Source organism: Lissotriton helveticus, chromosome 10 (genome assembly GCF_964261635.1).
Source record: "Lissotriton helveticus chromosome 10, aLisHel1.1, whole genome shotgun sequence".
NCBI lineage: Eukaryota > Metazoa > Chordata > Amphibia > Caudata > Salamandridae > Lissotriton > Lissotriton helveticus.
Window position 1 is genome coordinate 232,424,472 of NC_136071.1, and position 21,235 is coordinate 232,445,706.

Here is a 21,235-nt window from a genome sequence, read left to right on the forward strand (position 1 = left end):
GAAGAAGAGTCTCAAACAAGTCCAGTATCAAATGCTCCGTCACCATTGGTAATGAAAAAGTATCATCCGGTGATGACCTTTCTGAAATGGAGGATTCCAGCTAAAGATATTGATTGGGTTAAGATTGACAGGATGACCCAAGAGCCCAAAGATTCAGTTAACACCTATTACAAGAGGTTCTGGCTGGTGTTTAAACAGCAAGTGGAATGGAGACTCTTGAATCTAAAGACAAGGGGGATTTTGTGTCCCGTTTTGTGATGCGATTGAGACCTGAGATTAGTTTTATGATTCAACGGCATTTGATTTGTTGGCAGAATGACTCGGTTGATGACATTTTGAGATATGCGAAATATTGCAGTGATTAGTTGGGGATGAAGAATAAGAGATTTAAGGAGAAATTGATGATGGCAAAGGTGAGAGTCTGGCAGAGGGGAAATCAGAGTCAACCTTTTGTAGGGAATGTTGGGACTACACAATGAGTGTATCAGTAGGGAACTCCTGTGATGGAGTGTGAGAATAGGTTCCCACAAGAGATCATGGTGTTTCAATTGACCCAAGTACTTGGATTGATGTGGCAACGTTGAAGAGAATGAATCCTTATCATTATTGCAATAAGGTGGGGCATTGTAAGCGGGAATGTCGTTGTAATGCCAGTTGAATTATGAATGAGAATCAGGTTCAGAATTCAGGGTTTACTCAGCCCCAAGTTAATACTCTGTACAGACACAAAATGTACAGCGGTCAATAATGAATAATTTTAATGTGTCCCTAGCTCCAGTGGTGCAGGTTCCACAAGGACTGATGCCGCAGCAACATGCAAATGGTCCCAGATTTCATTTAAATCAAGTCCCGAATTTGAATCAGAATGCTTTCCTAAATCAGCCTGCGTTTTGACAGTTTCCTATGTTTGAAGCGTTGAGGATTATGGGTCTGATCAGCCATTATGACAGTGCCTGTGGAGGGAGGACGATTGCGTTCTTGGTGCAGTCCTAGAGGGAGATAAGAGTTGTCCATTCGTAGAAGGTGAGGTGAATGGCCACCCCATATCATTCCTGATTGATACTGGTGCTACCCACTCTACTGTTAGCACAGGGGAAGTTTCAAAGCTACCCCTCACTGAAAAAATAATCCAAGTTCTAGGAGTTGCAAATTAGCAAATGACAAGCCCAGTGATAGAAGAAGTACCTTTTAAAATAGGGTCCTTGGACGAGAATCACCGGTTTGTGATGTGATTTGAGCCCTGTAAATGTAATGGGAGTGACCTGTTGTGCAAATTGAACTGCACCATTTACTGTGCCCCAAAGGGCATAGAGTTCCAGACTCATGGCTAAGATGCTGCCTTCAAAGTAGCATACAGCCAGGTTCTGAAACTGGGATGGTGCAATGAGCTAAAAAACGGTGTTGGATCTAGCCCTGATCTCTTGACTGGGTGAGAGTACTCTGCTTAATTCAGAGACTCTGTCCATCACCACCTCTTGTTGTAAATTATTTTGTCCACCCTAAGCGTGGAAGGGTATACTCAGATGTGAGTCCCTTGCTCATTGCACCATCAGGATTCAAGCAAGCCGGGCCGAAGACGCCTGAAATGGCAGAAACCGGTCCCCGGAAGCTTGTTTCCTTCCCAGTGTAAGAATTGGCTTTTGTAGTCTGGTCTGCCCTGTTCCCATGATGCACTGGGCCAGGGACAGACTAATTTGCATACAGCCAGGTTCTGAAACTGGGATGGTGCAATGAGCTAAAAAACGGTGTTGGATCTAGCCCTGATCTCTTGACTGGGTGAGAGTACTCTGCTTAATTCAGAGACTCTGTCCATCACCACCTCTTGTTGTAAATTATTTTGTCCACCCTAAGCGTGGAAGGGTATACTCAGATGTGAGTCCCTTGCTCATTGCACCATCAGGATTCAAGCAAGCCGGGCCGAAGACGCCTGAAATGGCAGAAACCGGTCCCCGGAAGCTTGTTTCCTTCCCAGTGTAAGAATTGGCTTTTGTAGTCTGGTCTGCCCTGTTCCCATGATGCACTGGGCCAGGGACAGACTAATTTGCATACAGCCAGGTTCTGAAACTGGGATGGTGCAATGAGCTAAAAAACGGTGTTGGATCTAGCCCTGATCTCTTGACTGGGTGAGAGTACTCTGCTTAATTCAGAGACTCTGTCCATCACCACCTCTTGTTGTAAATTATTTTGTCCACCCTAAGCGTGGAAGGGTATACTCAGATGTGAGTCCCTTGCTCATTGCACCATCAGGATTCAAGCAAGCCGGGCCGAAGACGCCTGAAATGGCAGAAACCGGTCCCCGGAAGCTTGTTTCCTTCCCAGTGTAAGAATTGGCTTTTGTAGTCTGGTCTGCCCTGTTCCCATGATGCACTGGGCCAGGGACAGAGTAATTTGCATACAGCCAGGTTCTGAAACTGGGATGGTGCAATGAGCTAAAAAACGGTGTTGGATCTAGCCCTGATCTCTTGACTGGGTGAGAGTACTCTGCTTAATTCAGAGACTCTGTCCATCACCACCTCTTGTTGTAAATTATTTTGTCCACCCTAAGCGTGGAAGGGTATACTCAGATGTGAGTCCCTTGCTCATTGCACCATCAGGATTCAAGCAAGCCGGGCCGAAGACGCCTGAAATGGCAGAAACCGGTCCCCGGAAGCTTGTTTCCTTCCCAGTGTAAGAATTGGCTTTTGTAGTCTGGTCTGCCCTGTTCCCATGATGCACTGGGCCAGGGACAGACTAATTTGCATACAGCCAGGTTCTGAAACTGGGATGGTGCAATGAGCTAAAAAACGGTGTTGGATCTAGCCCTGATCTCTTGACTGGGTGAGAGTACTCTGCTTAATTCAGAGACTCTGTCCATCACCACCTCTTGTTGTAAATTATTTTGTCCACCCTAAGCGTGGAAGGGTATACTCAGATGTGAGTCCCTTGCTCATTGCACCATCAGGATTCAAGCAAGCCGGGCCGAAGACGCCTGAAATGGCAGAAACCGGTCCCCGGAAGCTTGTTTCCTTCCCAGTGTAAGAATTGGCTTTTGTAGTCTGGTCTGCCCTGTTCCCATGATGCACTGGGCCAGGGACAGACTAATTTGCATACAGCCAGGTTCTGAAACTGGGATGGTGCAATGAGCTAAAAAACGGTGTTGGATCTAGCCCTGATCTCTTGACTGGGTGAGAGTACTCTGCTTAATTCAGAGACTCTGTCCATCACCACCTCTTGTTGTAAATTATTTTGTCCACCCTAAGCGTGGAAGGGTATACTCAGATGTGAGTCCCTTGCTCATTGCACCATCAGGATTCAAGCAAGCCGGGCCGAAGACGCCTGAAATGGCAGAAACCGGTCCCCGGAAGCTTGTTTCCTTCCCAGTGTAAGAATTGGCTTTTGTAGTCTGGTCTGCCCTGTTCCCATGATGCACTGGGCCAGGGACAGACTAATTTGCATACAGCCAGGTTCTGAAACTGGGATGGTGCAATGAGCTAAAAAACGGTGTTGGATCTAGCCCTGATCTCTTGACTGGGTGAGAGTACTCTGCTTAATTCAGAGACTCTGTCCATCACCACCTCTTGTTCAAAGTAGCAGGACATGGTCTAAATATTGGATTGCACTCCTTGATGACAAATGATGATTTACCACCCGATCTTAAAGATACTGTGAATCCAGAAGTCTGGGGATTTTCAGGAAAGGACATAGGCTTAATCAAAGGAGTTGAGTCTGCCCTCATTAATGTAAAACCCAATAACCCCACAATATAATTTGACTCCTGAAACAACTATTGGGATCACTCCAGTGATTGACTCAATGAGGAATTTTGAAAGAGATAATGGGAAGTCCATGTAATTCATTCATTATGGGCTTAGAGAAGCCTAGCGGTAAGTACCGCATAATCCAAGATTTCAGAAAGATAAACATAATAGTTGTTCCTTGTTGTCCCATGGTGCAAAATTCAGCAATGATTTTATTTTAAATTCCATGAGAGGCTGTACTATGGGGCACCCTCAGACCCCTGCCCACCCCACACCTTTCACAGGGCCGCCTCCGCCATCTCGCATAAACTACGCTGGATGATCAACTGCTCCCTCGAGACCGCTATCTTCCCCGATGACTGGAAACATGCAGAGGTCAACCCCTTCCTGAAGAAACCCTCTGCTGACCCTACAGACCTCAAAAACTTCAGAACCATCTCCCTGCTTCCCTTCACAGCCAAAGCCATCGAAAAGGCCGTCAACACCCAGCTAGCAAATTTCATCGAAATGAACAATGTCGTGGACATCTCCCAATCAGGATTCTGCAGCAACCACAGTACCGAGACCGTCCTACTAGCCGCCACCGATGACATCTTCTCCCTCCTCCACCAGGTCGAAACGGCAGTCCTCATCCTCTTGGACCTCTTAGCTACTTTCAACACCGTCTCATACCGTACACTAGCCACCAGACTCCAAGGCGCCGGCATCCGCAACAAGGCCCTCAACCGGATATGCTCATTACTCACCGGCAGAACTCAGCGAGTCAGACTCCCACCCTACCTCTCGGAACCGAGAGAACCAACTGTGGAGTGTCCCAGGGCTCCTCCCTCAGGCCCACTCTCTTCAACATCTACATGGCACCCCTTGCAACCATCGTCAGAAAACATGTGTTCAACATCGTCACCTATGCCGACGACACCCAGCTCATCCACTCCTTCACCAACGAACTCAACATCTCCTAATACAACTTCCAAGAAGGGATGAAAGCCACCTCCACCTGGATGAAGAACAGCTGCTTGAAACTCAACTAGGAGAAAACAGAGGTCCTCATCCTGGGCTCCACCCCCTCTGCATGGGACGACTCCTGGTCGTCCCTCGCCGTAGGAAATCCCCCCAACCCGACAGGCCATGCACAAAACCTCGACATAAAACTGGACTCATCGCTCACAATAAACTACCAGATCAACGCCATAACCTTGACCTGCTTCCCCACTCTCTGCATGCTTCGAAAGACTTTCAGATGGTTCCCTCCTGAATCCAGAAAAACATCACACATGCACTCATCAGTAGCAGACTAGACTACGGCCACACGCTCTATGCCAAAATCAATAATAATTTTCTTCGCAAATTTCTTTGCAAGACTGTCCAGAATGCCGCAGCCTGTCTGTATGTGAGTAAGTGTGAGTATGGATGCTAGGATGAATGTTCATATCTGTACATAAATGAATAATGAGGGGTTCTATCTAGAACAACAATTTCAGTTAATATGTTGCACCTCAACAAACGCACGTTAATTGATATTTAGTTATATTTATTATGTTTTTTATGTGAAAGAAAACTGCAGAAATTTTTTAAAAAGTATATATTTTTGTATAATGATGAATAAATTTATAAAAAAATAACAAATATGTGAAAAGTCTATTGTGTCATGTAATGCATCCTATGTACAAATAATTGACTTAACTGCTAAAAGTGCTGAATGATATTCAGGTCATAATAAGAGGTTCTTCCCGTGTCTCTGTACTATTTGCTACTCCCACCTCTTGACCACAAACAAAATACGGAGTACCCCTGTTCTTATTGCTTTTTCTCAACAGTTTTTACTGTAGGGTTGTCTGTTTGAGATATGTTCTGTCCTTAGCCGTAGTCTAAACAGATAGTTGGTTCTCCTCACACAGTTAGGTAATTATAGTTACTATCAACACTCACCATTCCTTTCTACTCTAAATTCATCAGAAGTAACTCCGCTTTTCACTCTCAGTTCTGTAAGCTAAAACTCTCACTTGTGGTGGTCTATTCTTTCTGACTACTCAACTATGGATAACCTAAAAACTTTTGGGTTTACTGACGAAGACTATGCCAACATGTTAGGCCAAATCACTAGCAGCAGCAACATCAGCACCAATTCAATGCCCAATTCCAACAGTGAGTGGCTTAAATTACTTAACTTAAAAAAGAAAGCTAAACGTATGGAATCTCATGCTTTCTTTATGGCCGAATACCTTAAAGCTGGGGTTATCCCCACAGGCCTCAGAGTCAGAAACATGCCGGCACTATTTATTGAGGTACGTAAATTTCTCGAGCGCTGGTCATTAATAGCTAACCGGTGCTCGCGTGACTGGATGTTACTCATTATAGATACAGTAAAAGAGATGTTACACATCCTACAGAAAGAAATTGCAGAGTTAGAAGAAAAACATAAAGCCACACCTGCCATAGATGAAGCCAAGAAGATACTATTGGAAATAAATGAGCGAATACAAGAATTTGACACTTACTTAATAAAGAAAAAAATGGACAAACTTAAGAAAGATATAAGATGGTTCGCCCATGAAAAAATATACCCCTATCTCAAACCTGATTATTATCAAACAGGCCAAACTGACCATGCTCCTGTGAATGCCGGATATTATGATCCTGGACCCTCTAATTTCAGACAAAATAGAAGAGTAAGAATACAGAACTTCTCAGAAAGCAACACATCAGACTCAGACCCTGATGGATTATTAGCTGATAGCTATGATTATGGGTACCAAGATAGCAATCAAAGAGGACAACAACAAGGTAGATTCAACAGGGGAGGTAGACAGCCCTCTTTTTTATCCAGAGGCCGCGGATCAAACAGACCATATCATCATGGACCGAACACCAATCAGTACCAGCAACCGAACCCTCCACATCCTCAGCCCTATGTCCAAACCAGGAGACAGCAATACTGGAAACAGTAACATCAGATATACCAACTGCTATCCCAATCTTCAACTTATCCAAACACCAACTCTCAAGTGATGAGGTGGCTATTTTGAGTAAAGGACTTTCTTTTGTCCCTAGTTCCCGGGCAAATAGATATAACATCACCTCAGACATTTTTTCTTTCTTCCGAAAAGTCAGACTTAAAAAATACTATGCTGACATGGAACATAGAGAAGAACAAGAGAATATGTCTGGATGTAAACCACCTGCTACGTTTACTCCTACATTAGACATGGTAGGACCCGAGGTAGGAATTTTTGAGAAACATGTTCTCAAAGAGCTTGAAAAAATACTAAAATACATTCCTGACCCACGTCAGAACCTTAGTGATCAAGAGAGATTAGCTCTAAAACAGCTACAAGACAACACGGAAATTACAATTAAACCGTGTGATAAAGCAGGGGGAATAGTGGTCATGGACACTACCTATTACTCAAACAAAATCAAAGATATGTTGAATGTAGACGAACACTATAGAAAAGCAAACAGACGTGCCCTCGCTAGACTATCCACACAGATAGAAGAGACAGTAGGCAAAGCCTTTGAAGATGGCTATATATGTAACAAAGAAATGGATTTTTTAATTAAAAGAAATCCAATTACACCAGCCATCTATGGTGTACCAAAGACGCACAAGAATACCATTGATCCCCCGTTAAGACCCATAGTAGCGTCTATCAATTCCCTAACTGAACCACTGTCCAAATATCTGGACACATTCCTATGTCCTTTGACCACTACATACGAATCCTATATCAAAGACACTGGACATATGATAAACATACTAGAACACACAGTTTTCAACGAAGACACACAATTGCTGGTCACATGTGACATCGAGTCACTTTATACAAACATACCCCAGGACCTAGCAATGGTAGCGGTGGCAGCGCTCCTTGCTAGGACACCAGGGCAGAGACCTGACCCATTCATCCTACAGTGTTTAGAGATAGTCCTACTCAATAACTTCTTTGAATTTGAAGATAACCTCTTCCATCAAATCAAGGGAGTAAGCATGGGGGCATCTTGTGCCCCCAGTATAGCCAATATCTATATGGGAGAATTCGAGTTGAGAAACATCTTCAACGAATTGGCTCCCTTTTATGAAAATGTCTCACGATGGCATCGGTTCATTGATGACATTTTTTTTTATTTGGACAGGGAGTGAGGAGAACCTTAAAGAATTTATGGAATGGCTCAATCTGGCAGACCCACACCTTAATTTCACACACAATGCCTCCAATTCTCAAGTAGAATTCTTGGACATCTGGATTCAGAATACCGCTGGTGAAATAACAGTGAGCCTATACAGAAAACCAACAGCCAAGAATACAATTCTAGAACATGGCAGTTACCATCCCCCATGCCAAAAAGACTCAATCCCCTTCGGGGAATTTCTCAGAATTAAGAGAAATTGCACTAATACCAAAGATTTTATGACACACGCCTTGAAACTTCAAGATAGATTACTGGCGAGAGGGTATCCTAGAAAACTTGTTCGTCGCTCTCTTAAAAGGGCCAAATATTACAACAGGGATGCCTTACTAAACCAAACTACTAAGACCAAAAATCAGAATATAGTATGTGTAGTTAACCACTCCACATTAAATAACAAGATCAGACAAGTCATTAATAAGCATTGGAAAATTCTTAACACACATGACACCAATGAAGCTCTGGCAAAACCAACCATAGCCTTCAGACGAAATCAAAATCTTAAAGATAAATTGGTACATAGCAGGAACAGACCTAAGGAGAAAGCACGCCAACTCACAGTAGATGGCAAGCCCCTTCCTGTTGGTAATCACAAATGTGGCTCATGTCACGCCTGTGACCAAGTTATAACTGGTGAAACCTGGACATACAGGAACAAAACTGGCAAATATAGAGAAATGACAAATTGCAGAACAAGCAATGTGATTTATCTTATCCTCTGCCCTTGCGGCATAGGATATGTTGGTGAAACATCAAGAGAACTCGGAGTAAGACTCTCTGAACACAAATCATCAGTGAGAACTAACAAAACCAATGCCCCCCTGGTAGATCATTACATCCGATCCTGCCATACAGAAAAAGACATGCGCTGGGTAATTCTAGAACGGGTATCGCATGTCCCTGGTAAAGAAATGCTAAAGCTACGGAAACAACGCGAGACCTTTTGGATCTATCATCTAGATACGGTACGATATGGGCTCAATGAAGAAATTTGCTGGATAACCACTAAATAGCTTAGATATCATGTACGCTGCCCATTCATTTAGTGCAATCTGAACCTTGAATCTAAATAGTACACAGGCTACCCCTCATGTCCCATATCTAGACCTAGTGTACCACAAAAACACCCTCTGTAAGAATAAACGCCCTTACCACTGTTCTCTTTTTTTAATAGAGGACTTAAAAATATCCTGGCTATCGTCCGTAGCACTTTAAACAGCATAAACTCAAACCATTTCTCATATATTATAAAGCTTGCATATTAAAGACCGTTAGGCTCGATATTTGGCACTGATATCAAACCATAAAAGCACTTTTTTGCATTAATGGCTACATCTTGCAAGCATGTTTGACCCCACATAAAGTGTTTTTCTCAATCTATTTTTTATTGATAGCACAAATATGCCAACATCAAAACTATTTTTAACACCAGATTGATTGAACAATGCAGTTTGCATACTGGTGTTGGCTGCTATTAACCAAATCTTTTCGTTGCAATATCACAACCTTAAACATGGAATCCCTCGTCATATAATCAACACAGCATATACCAAAATATAGCGCCATCTTGGTAATGCTATCACATCGTGCCAGTCCGTCAACTATGTCTAATACTGTTTACAAGCTAGCCACATGCAGTCCGCTCACTATTTCCACCGTATGTGACTTTTGCTTACACGCCGTATACACACACAGCTGATTAGAATCAACCAAGAGAGTGCACGTATTTAAAGACCTCTGCCATCGCCTTCCGGTTGTCTGTGGCAGAGACACGGCGGTCGGCACCCCGGCAGGACAGAACGTGAGCAATTGCCCAAGTAAGTACTGTTACAGAGATCAGCTCGGTGTATTACCCATTTTAGTAGCTTTAATTACTATCAGCGCACAGTGAGAAAATAGGATACTCGACATACTGTTACCAATACTAAACAAAGCCTCTCTCTTTTTTCATAGTTTAACGAGTAATCCCAGCATGTGCACTTATAATTATACCAAAACGTTAAGATAGAAGTATTTCCCGTAACATATTTTTTTAGAGATAAATCAGTTTTATGTACCCCTGCTTGTACATTGATAGAATCTATCATAGTGATCAAGCTGCTATATGCAGAGAATTATTAAAATAAAGCTACATGCCGTTTTCTGTCACAGCCCTCGGGGAAGTATATAACCAAGCAACAAGGTGGGCTCAGAGACATATAATCTGGAGTAAGTCTGCAACCAGCAACTATAGACACGGGCAGTTTCTTCTTTGTAGCAGGCTATAAACAAATATAGACATATATAGCACTAATGAGCTGCCAGAACATATTCTTTTTCTGCAACGCGCGCATCGGCTCTAATAGAAACCTTCCGTTTTAACACTATAAATGCCCCAAATTTTTCCCTTGTTTTATTGTTTTAGAACAAATTGCGGCACATGTTCCCCATTCTGGTATCATAAAAATTCAAAAAGAACAGATAATACGCTATAAAGGAACACTGCCTTCTGTTATTTAGGAGGTGAGTCAATCAATATTTTCAGCTACCTTTGACAGATCAAGACCAAGAGACTAAAATAACATAGATTTAAACATCTCTCTTGCTTTCTCTTTACCAGCCTCACCTCCCATTGAGAGCGAATAACTAGATCATCTTTTTAAATTATAAGATCTCAGCCAGACATGGACGGGACCTCTAAAGGTAATACTTTGAGAGGAGTGTGGCTGTTTAGAAAACCAAAACCACTAATGTAGAATTGATATAACAAGCGATATGCCCTTTCTTTCTTTAGAATTGTAATAAGCCCGCAAAATCAGGCGCTTTATTAAAGCCACAGCAGATCCATTCTACCTCTACGACCTTATATACTAAGGTACATATTTTGTATTTCAATAGTGTCTACTGTGAGGTCATTCCCACACCACCATCTTGTTGCATGCTGGTAGCAGCCTCACCACTAATAATTTCCTTATCTTCTTCTAAATGCACAATTTCACCTTTGGGTTTGTTCTATCTTTGGGATATAAGGTCAAGAACCTAGACTGGTGTGAACCACTTTCTGTCAACTATGGCTAGATAACTAGTCATTATAGCTTTTGAGAATTGATCGTTTAGGATGCATTCAAATGTAATATTGACACAGCTCTGTTTAAATTTCAGATTAAGAGAACCCCATGGTTTCTGACTATTTGCAGACATTTGCTTAGTCCAAGTTGGCCCTGAAGAAGGTGAAACACAAATAAAATATCACCGAAACGTACGTAGGCCGTACGCATACAAAGACCCTCGAATAGGACAAACTGAAAGATCATAAGAACTAAATTGGAAAATAAATCCAAATCGAGATCACAACAAGAATATATAGATTGGTTCATGATTTAAGATAGACTGAAATCATACTACGAGGAGTCTTGTATTGGACACTGATAATACATTTCCACAAAGTTTGGAAACATTTATGTATTTTTGTCATTGTTGTCTGTATGTGAGTAAGTGTGAGTATGGATGCTAGGATGAATGTTCATATCTGTACATAAATGAATAATGAGGGGTTCTATCTAGAACAACAATTTCAGTTAATATGTTGCACCTCAACAAACGCACGTTAATTGATATTTAGTTATATTTATTATGTTTTTTATGTGAAAGAAAACTGCAGAAAAATTTTAAAAAGTATATATTTTTGTATAATGATGAATAAATTTATAAAAAAATAACAAATATGTGAAAAGTCTATTGTGTCATGTAATGCATCCTATGTACAAATAATTGACTTAACTGCTAAAAGTGCTGAATGATATTCAGGTCATAATAAGAGGTTCTTCCCGTGTCTCTGTACTGCCTGACTGATCCTCTACATCCACCGCCACAGTCACATCAACCTCCACGATGTCCACTGGCTCCCAGCCAAAAGAAGATTACCCTTCAAACTGCTCACCCACGCATACGAGGCCCTGCACATCACCTGTCAGGGTTTGTCATAAGCAGCAAGCTTGCCCTTCATTATAGCATCAAGGAAGTTGTCTTAATACCCATAGACTGTTTGTAGAAGTTCCCATAATAATAGAAAGGTATTCCTGCATTTGCATATACAGAATTAGCAATGTTTCTTGAGCCTTTTATTTGGTTTTACCAAAGCTTGTTGATAAGGTTTAAAAGCTCCTTCAGTTGTTACAAGAGAAAAAGGAAGCCTTTTGCCTGAATACTAATGAGCGCTGCACGTTTCTAACTGTTTCTTCTGTAAACGTGCAGCGCGTGAGAGCCCCGCCCGCTTCTGCCTATAAAAGCTGGCTTCGAGCTTTGCCGGTTGCTTGTGCTCGTCAGAGTTACTCTTACCTGTGGATCCTGCCTTGTCCTCCGGTCTTCCTCTCTATCGCGGTGTCCTCCTTTCTACTGCCCATCGCGGATCTTCAGCTTCTGGTATTGGTCCTTCCGCCTGATTATTCCCCAGCGTTTCAGGCGCTTCCAGCTTCTGTGTCCTGACCGCAAAGGTTCCGCCTGCAAAAGAAAAAGACACAGAGATAGAACTTTAAACAGGTATCGTGCTCAAGTTCAACTACACTACAAGTAAGTGGTTTCCATTCATTTTAAAGAACGAACATTTGTTTACTTGAAAACAAGTTGGACAGTGAATCGAGCAAATAACTTTTAAAGGAGTATTGACTTGAATTACAGAGAAAGAATTATTTCTCCGAACAAAGCGCTCTGATAAAAGGTTGCAGCACTATTTAATTGGATATTTGCATATATTCTTTGCAGCTCCTAGTGTTGAACGTTAAAGGGCACAATCTCAGACTTTGTGATTTATGGTTTAAGAAACGCAACGAAGAACATCTAATTCTTTTTGTTATTACAATATTTTGAGACACAATTTGCTTTCGAATGAAGGAAGCAAGTAGGAATTATTTATGAGCAATCTTGGACAAATGATAAGTGAGTAGTGCCATTTAGTGGGTAAAGTAGGCATCTATATGTATAACATGCTATTAAGTGACAGTGTACAAAACCTGACTAATAAGATGTTATTTTACTTAAAGAAAGAAGCCTTATCTAGAACCAAGTCCCCAGCTCTGGTGAGCTCATTAACCAGAGCAGAGAGGTATTTTTAAGTGTATAAAAGTTTATTCATAATGTTATAGGGACCATTAAAACATAAAATAAGTACTGTTATATCTTTTTGTTCTGTTTTTTAGACATCACAGTTTCCAGAATTTGTGACACATGAAGACAAGCAATCATTGAAGCTGTGTTTTGTTTCTCTGTTTGTTATTTTCTCCACTTCCCCCTTCCCTTGGATTCCTTGATACCTTTGCGCTGTTTTCAACCAGTTCAGAGGAGCAAGGGATTCAAGGGTGGGTTAGAACTATCTTCAAGTTCCCAATAGAAGATAACAGGATTCAAAGGTAAACGAGTGTTGACATCACCAGACCAACATACCTGAACAGCCGCCTCTCCTTCCACGCACCGAAAAGAAACCTCCGATCAGCCAACCTCTCACTGGCGGCCATCCCTCGAATCCACAGGACCAGAACAGGAAGAAAGTCCTTCTCCTACCTCGCTGCCAAGGCCTGGAATGACCTTACCCTCCACCTTCGACAAGCACCCACACTGTCCCAATTCAGGAAGGAACTCAAGACCTGGCTCTTTGGACATCCCCTTCACTCAACGGAGCCACCTCCCCCCAGTGCCTTGAGATACTCACAGTTGAGTAGTTATGCTTCAACAACTCTGAATGATAGATTGATTGATTCACTGTCATCAATTTGTGTAAGGCCTTCTTCGCCAGTTCCTCTTCAGATCTCAGTTCCAGAACCATACTTTGGCATTATGCCAAGTCCCACAAGGATATACGGTGATCTAAAATCAGATTCTTGAAAAGATTCTTGAGTCCTTGATTATGCCACTTATAATTATACCAAAACGTTAAGATAGAAGTATTTCCCTTAACATATTTTTTTAGAGATAAATCAGTTTTATGTACCCCTGCTTGTACATTGATAGAATCTATCATAGTGATCAAGCTGCTATATGCAGAGAATTATTAAAATAAAGCTACATGCCGTTTTCTGTCACAGCCCTCGGGGAAGTATATAACCAAGCAACAAGGTGGGCTCAGAGACATATAATCTGGAGTAAGTCTGCAACCAGCAACTATAGACACGGGCAGTTTCTTCTTTGTAGCAGGCTATAAACAAATATAGACATATATAGCACTAATGAGCTGCCAGAACATATTCTTTTTCTGCAACGCGCGCATCGGCTCTAATAGAAACCTTCCGTTTTAACACTATAAATGCCCCAAATTTTTCCCTTGTTTTATTGTTTTAGAACAAATTGCGGCACATGTTCCCCATTCTGGTATCATAAAAATTCAAAAAGAACAGATAATACGCTATAAAGGAACACTGCCTTCTGTTATTTAGGAGGTGAGTCAATCAATATTTTCAGCTACCTTTGACAGATCAAGACCAAGAGACTAAAATAACATAGATTTAAACATCTCTCTTGCTTTCTCTTTACCAGCCTCACCTCCCATTGAGAGCGAATAACTAGATCATCTTTTTAAATTATAAGATCTCAGCCAGACATGGACGGGACCTCTAAAGGTAATACTTTGAGAGGAGTGTGGCTGTTTAGAAAACCAAAACCACTAATGTAGAATTGATATAACAAGCGATATGCCCTTTCTTTCTTTAGAATTGTAATAAGCCAGCAAAATCAGGCGCTTTATTAAAGCCACAGCAGATCCATTCTACCTCTACGACCTTATATACTAAGGTACATATTTTGTATTTCAATAGTGTCTACTGTGAGGTCATTCCCACACCACCATCTTGTTGCATGCTGGTAGCAGCCTCACCACTAATAATTTCCTTATCTTCTTCTAAATGCACAATTTCACCTTTGGGTTTGTTCTATCTTTGGGATATAAGGTCAAGAACCTAGACTGGTGTGAACCACTTTCTGTCAACTATGGCTAGATAACTAGTCATTATAGCTTTTGAGAATTGATCGTTTAGGATGCATTCAAATGTAATATTGACACAGCTCTGTTTAAATTTCAGATTAAGAGAACCCCATGGTTTCTGACTATTTGCAGACATTTGCTTAGTCCAAGTTGGCCCTGAAGAAGGTGAAACACAAATAAAATATCACCGAAACGTACGTAGGCCGTACGCATACAAAGACCCTCGAATAGGACAAACTGAAAGATCATAAGAACTAAATTGGAAAATAAATCCAAATCGAGATCACAACAAGAATATATAGATTGGTTCATGATTTAAGATAGACTGAAATCATACTACGAGGAGTCTTGCATTGGACACTGATAATACATTTCCACAAAGTTTGGAAACATTTATGTATTTTTGTCATTGTTGTCTGTATGTGAGTAAGTGTGAGTATGGATGCTAGGATGAATGTTCATATCTGTACATAAATGAATAATGAGGGGTTCTATCTAGAACAACAATTTCAGTTAATATGTTGCACCTCAACAAACGCACGTTAATTGATATTTAGTTATATTTATTATGTTTTTTATGTGAAAGAAAACTGCAGAAAAATTTTAAAAAGTATATATTTTTGTATAATGATGAATAAATTTATAAAAAAATAACAAATATGTGAAAAGTCTATTGTGTCATGTAATGCATCCTATGTACAAATAATTGACTTAACTGCTAAAAGTGCTGAATGATATTCAGGTCATAATAAGAGGTTCTTCCCGTGTCTCTGTACTGCCTGACTGATCCTCTACATCCACCGCCACAGTCACATCAACCTCCACGATGTCCACTGGCTCCCAGCCAAAAGAAGATTACCCTTCAAACTGCTCACCCACGCATACGAGGCCCTGCACATCACCTGTCAGGGTTTGTCATAAGCAGCAAGCTTGCCCTTCATTATAGCATCAAGGAAGTTGTCTTAATACCCATAGACTGTTTGTAGAAGTTCCCATAATAATAGAAAGGTATTCCTGCATTTGCATATACAGAATTAGCAATGTTTCTTGAGCCTTTTATTTGGTTTTACCAAAGCTTGTTGATAAGGTTTAAAAGCTCCTTCAGTTGTTACAAGAGAAAAAGGAAGCCTTTTGCCTGAATACTAATGAGCGCTGCACGTTTCTAACTGTTTCTTCTGTAAACGTGCAGCGCGTGAGAGCCCCGCCCGCTTCTGCCTATAAAAGCTGGCTTCGAGCTTTGCCGGTTGCTTGTGCTCGTCAGAGTTACTCTTACCTGTGGATCCTGCCTTGTCCTCCGGTCTTCCTCTCCATCGCGGTGTCCTCCTTTCTACTGCCCATCGCGGATCTTCAGCTTCTGGTATTGGTCCTTCCGCCTGATTATTCCCCAGCGTTTCAGGCGCTTCCAGCTTCTGTGTCCTGACCGCAAAGGTTCCGCCTGCAAAAGAAAAAGACACAGAGATAGAACTTTAAACAGGTATCGTGCTCAAGTTCAACTACACTACAAGTAAGTGGTTTCCATTCATTTTAAAGAACGAACATTTGTTTACTTGAAAACAAGTTGGACAGTGAATCGAGCAAATAACTTTTAAAGGAGTATTGACTTGAATTACAGAGAAAGAATTATTTCTCCGAACAAAGCGCTCTGATAAAAGGTTGCAGCACTATTTAATTGGATATTTGCATATATTCTTTGCAGCTCCTAGTGTTGAACGTTAAAGGGCACAATCTCAGACTTTGTGATTTATGGTTTAAGAAACGCAACGAAGAACATCTAATTCTTTTTGTTATTACAATATTTTGAGACACAATTTGCTTTCGAATGAAGGAAGCAAGTAGGAATTATTTATGAGCAATCTTGGACAAATGATAAGTGAGTAGTGCCATTTAGTGGGTAAAGTAGGCATCTATATGTATAACATGCTATTAAGTGACAGTGTACAAAACCTGACTAACAAGATGTTATTTTACTTAAAGAAAGAAGCCTTATCTAGAACCAAGTCCCCAGCTCTGGTGAGCTCATTAACCAGAGCAGAGAGGTATTTTTAAGTGTATAAAAGTTTATTCATAATGTTATAGGGACCATTAAAACATAAAATAAGTACTGTTATATCTTTTTGTTCTGTTTTTTAGACATCACAGTTTCCAGAATTTGTGACACATGAAGACAAGCAATCATTGAAGCTGTGTTTTGTTTCTCTGCTTGTTATTTTCTCCACTTCCCCCTTCCCTTGGATTCCTTGATACCTTTGCGCTGTTTTCAACCAGTTCAGAGGAGCAAGGGATTCAAGGGTGGGTTAGAACTATCTTCAAGTTCCCAATAGAAGATAACAGGATTCAAAGGTAAACGAGTGTTGACATCACCAGACCAACATACCTGAACAGCCGCCTCTCCTTCCACGCACCGAAAAGAAACCTCCGATCAGCCAACCTCTCACTGGCGGCCATCCCTCGAATCCACAGGACCAGAACAGGATGAAAGTCCTTCTCCTACCTCGCTGCCAAGGCCTGGAATGACCTTACCCTCCACCTTCGACAAGCACCCACACTGTCCCAATTCAGGAAGGAACTCAAGACCTGGCTCTTTGGACATCCCCTTCACTCAACGGAGCCACCTCCCCCCAGTGCCTTGAGATACTCACAGTTGAGTAGTTATGCTTCAACAACTCTGAATGATAGATTGATTGATTCACTGTCATCAATTTGTGTAAGGCCTTCTTCGCCAGTTCCTCTTCAGATCTCAGTTCCAGAACCATACTTTGGCATTATGCCAAGTCCCACAAGGATATACGGTGATCTAAAATCAGATTCTTGAAAAGGTTCTTGAGTCCTTGATTATGCCACTTATAATTATACCAAAACGTTAAGATAGAAGTATTTCCCTTAACATATTTTTTTAGAGATAAATCAGTTTTATGTACCCCTGCTTGTACATTGATAGAATCTATCATAGTGATCAAGCTGCTATATGCAGAGAATTATTAAAATAAAGCTACATGCCGTTTTCTGTCACAGCCCTCGGGGAAGTATATAACCAAGCAACAAGGTGGGCTCAGAGACATATAATCTGGAGTAAGTCTGCAACCAGCAACTATAGACACGGGCAGTTTCTTCTTTGTAGCAGGCTATAAACAAATATAGACATATATAGCACTAATGAGCTGCCAGAACATATTCTTTTTCTGCAACGCGCGCATCGGCTCTAATAGAAACCTTCCGTTTTAACACTATAAATGCCCCAAATTTTTCCCTTGTTTTATTGTTTTAGAACAAATTGCGGCACATGTTCCCCATTCTGGTATCATAAAAATTCAAAAAGAACAGATAATACGCTATAAAGGAACACTGCCTTCTGTTATTTAGGAGGTGAGTCAATCAATATTTTCAGCTACCTTTGACAGATCAAGACCAAGAGACTAAAATAACATAGATTTAAACATCTCTCTTGCTTTCTCTTTACCAGCCTCACCTCCCATTGAGAGCGAATAACTAGATCATCTTTTTAAATTATAAGATCTCAGCCAGACATGGACGGGACCTCTAAAGGTAATACTTTGAGAGGAGTGTGGCTGTTTAGAAAACCAAAACCACTAATGTAGAATTGATATAACAAGCGATATGCCCTTTCTTTCTTTAGAATTGTAATAAGCCAGCAAAATCAGGCGCTTTATTAAAGCCACAGCAGATCCATTCTACCTCTACGACCTTATATACTAAGGTACATATTTTGTATTTCAATAGTGTCTACTGTGAGGTCATTCCCACACCACCATCTTGTTGCATGCTGGTAGCAGCCTCACCACTAATAATTTCCTTATCTTCTTCTAAATGCACAATTTCACCTTTGGGTTTGTTCTATCTTTGGGATATAAGGTCAAGAACCTAGACTGGTGTGAACCACTTTCTGTCAACTATGGCTAGATAACTAGTCATTATAGCTTTTGAGAATTGATCGTTTAGGATGCATTCAAATGTAATATTGACACAGCTCTGTTTAAATTTCAGATTAAGAGAACCCCATGGTTTCTGACTATTTGCAGACATTTGCTTAGTCCAAGTTGGCCCTGAAGAAGGTGAAACACAAATAAAATATCACCGAAACGTACGTAGGCCGTACGCATACAAAGACCCTCGAATAGGACAAACTGAAAGATCATAAGAACTAAATTGGAAAATAAATCCAAATCGAGATCACAACAAGAATATATAGATTGGTTCATGATTTAAGATAGACTGAAATCATACTACGAGGAGTCTTGTATTGGACACTGATAATACATTTCCACAAAGTTTGGAAACATTTATGTATTTTTGTCATTGTTGTCTGTATGTGAGTAAGTGTGAGTATGGATGCTAGGATGAATGTTCATATCTGTACATAAATGAATAATGAGGGGTTCTATCTAGAACAACAATTTCAGTTAATATGTTGCACCTCAACAAACGCACGTTAATTGATATTTAGTTATATTTATTATGTTTTTTATGTGAAAGAAAACTGCAGAAAATTTTTAAAAAGTATATATTTTTGTATAATGATGAATAAATTTATAAAAAAATAACAAATATGTGAAAAGTCTATTGTGTCATGTAATGCATCCTATGTACAAATAATTGACTTAACTGCTAAAAGTGCTGAATGATATTCAGGTCATAATAAGAGGTTCTTCCCGTGTCTCTGTACTGCCTGACTGATCCTCTACATCCACCGCCACAGTCACATCAACCTCCACGATGTCCACTGGCTCCCAGCCAAAAGAAGATTACCCTTCAAACTGCTCACCCACGCATACGAGGCCCTGCACATCACCTGTCAGGGTTTGTCATAAGCAGCAAGCTTGCCCTTCATTATAGCATCAAGGAAGTTGTCTTAATACCCATAGACTGTTTGTAGAAGTTCCCATAATAATAGAAAGGTATTCCTGCATTTGCATATACAGAATTAGCAATGTTTCTTGAGCCTTTTATTTGGTTTTACCAAAGCTTGTTGATAAGGTTTAAAAGCTCCTTCAGTTGTTACAAGAGAAAAAGGAAGCCTTTTGCCTGAATACTAATGAGCGCTGCACGTTTCTAACTGTTTCTTCTGTAAACGTGCAGCGCGTGAGAGCCCCGCCCGCTTCTGCCTATAAAAGCTGGCTTCGAGCTTTGCCGGTTGCTTGTGCTCGTCAGAGTTACTCTTACCTGTGGATCCTGCCTTGTCCTCCGGTCTTCCTCTCCATCGCGGTGTCCTCCTTTCTACTGCCCATCGCGGATCTTCAGCTTCTGGTATTGGTCCTTCCGCCTGATTATTCCCCAGCGTTTCAGGCGCTTCCAGCTTCTGTGTCCTGACCGCAAAGGTTCCGCCTGCAAAAGAAAAAGACACCGAGATAGAACTTTAAACAGGTATCGTGCTCAAGTTCAACTACACTACAAGTAAGTGGTTTCCATTCATTTTAAAGAACGAACATTTGTTTACTTGAAAACAAGTTGGACAGTGAATCGAGCAAATAACTTTTAAAGGAGTATTGACTTGAATTACAGAGAAAGAATTATTTCTCCGAACAAAGCGCTCTGATAAAAGGTTGCAGCACTATTTAATTGGATATTTGCATATATTCTTTGCAGCTCCTAGTGTTGAACGTTAAAGGGCACAATCTCAGACTTTGTGATTTATGGTTTAAGAAACGCAACGAAGAACATCTAATTCTTTTTGTTATTACAATATTTTGAGACACAATTTGCTTTCGAATGAAGGAAGCAAGTAGGAATTATTTATGAGCAATCTTGGACAAATGATAAGTGAGTAGTGCCATTTAGTGGGTAAAGTAGGCATCTATATGTATAACATGCTATTAAGTGACAGTGTACAAAACCTGACTAATAAGATGTTATTTTACTTAAAGAAAGAAGCCTTATCTAGAACCAAGTCCCCAGCTCTGGTGAGCTCATTAACCAGAGCAGAGAGGTATTTTTAAGTGTATAAAAGTTTATTCATAATGTTATAGGGACCATTAAAACATAAAATAAGTACTGTTATATCTTTTTGTTCTGTTTTTTAGACATCACAGTTTCCAGAATTTGTGACACATGAAGACAAGCAATCATTGAAGCTGTGTTTTGTTTCTCTGTTTGTTATTTTCTCCACTTCCCCCTTCCCTTGGATTCCTTGATACCTTTGCGCTGTTTTCAACCAGTTCAGAGGAGCAAGGGATTCAAGGGTGGGTTAGAACTATCTTCAAGTTCCCAATAGAAGATAACAGGATTCAAAGGTAAACGAGTGTTGACATCACCAGACCAACATACCTGAACAGCCGCCTCTCCTTCCACGCACCGAAAAGAAACCTCCGATCAGCCAACCTCTCACTGGCGGCCATCCCTCGAATCC

The 21,235-nt window shown here is 40.8% G+C and overlaps 1 protein-coding gene and 2 long non-coding RNA genes across 3 annotated transcripts in view; all 3 read left to right on the forward strand.

The window, feature by feature from the left end:
• The window catches only part of LOC144783987 (vomeronasal type-2 receptor 26-like), a 163,979-nt gene that overhangs the window by 68,284 nt on the left and 74,460 nt on the right, over positions 1-21,235 (forward strand). The gene's annotated exons all lie outside the window — the stretch shown is intronic.
• LOC144785130 (uncharacterized) lies at positions 9,636-15,212 on the forward strand. Its single transcript, XR_013601772.1, has 3 exons — positions 9,636-9,742; positions 14,604-14,684; positions 14,972-15,212. It is a non-coding gene; the product is annotated as an uncharacterized LOC144785130 (long non-coding RNA).
• LOC144785131 (uncharacterized) lies at positions 17,968-19,367 on the forward strand. Its single transcript, XR_013601773.1, has 3 exons — positions 17,968-18,417; positions 18,509-18,589; positions 18,877-19,367. It is a non-coding gene; the product is annotated as an uncharacterized LOC144785131 (long non-coding RNA).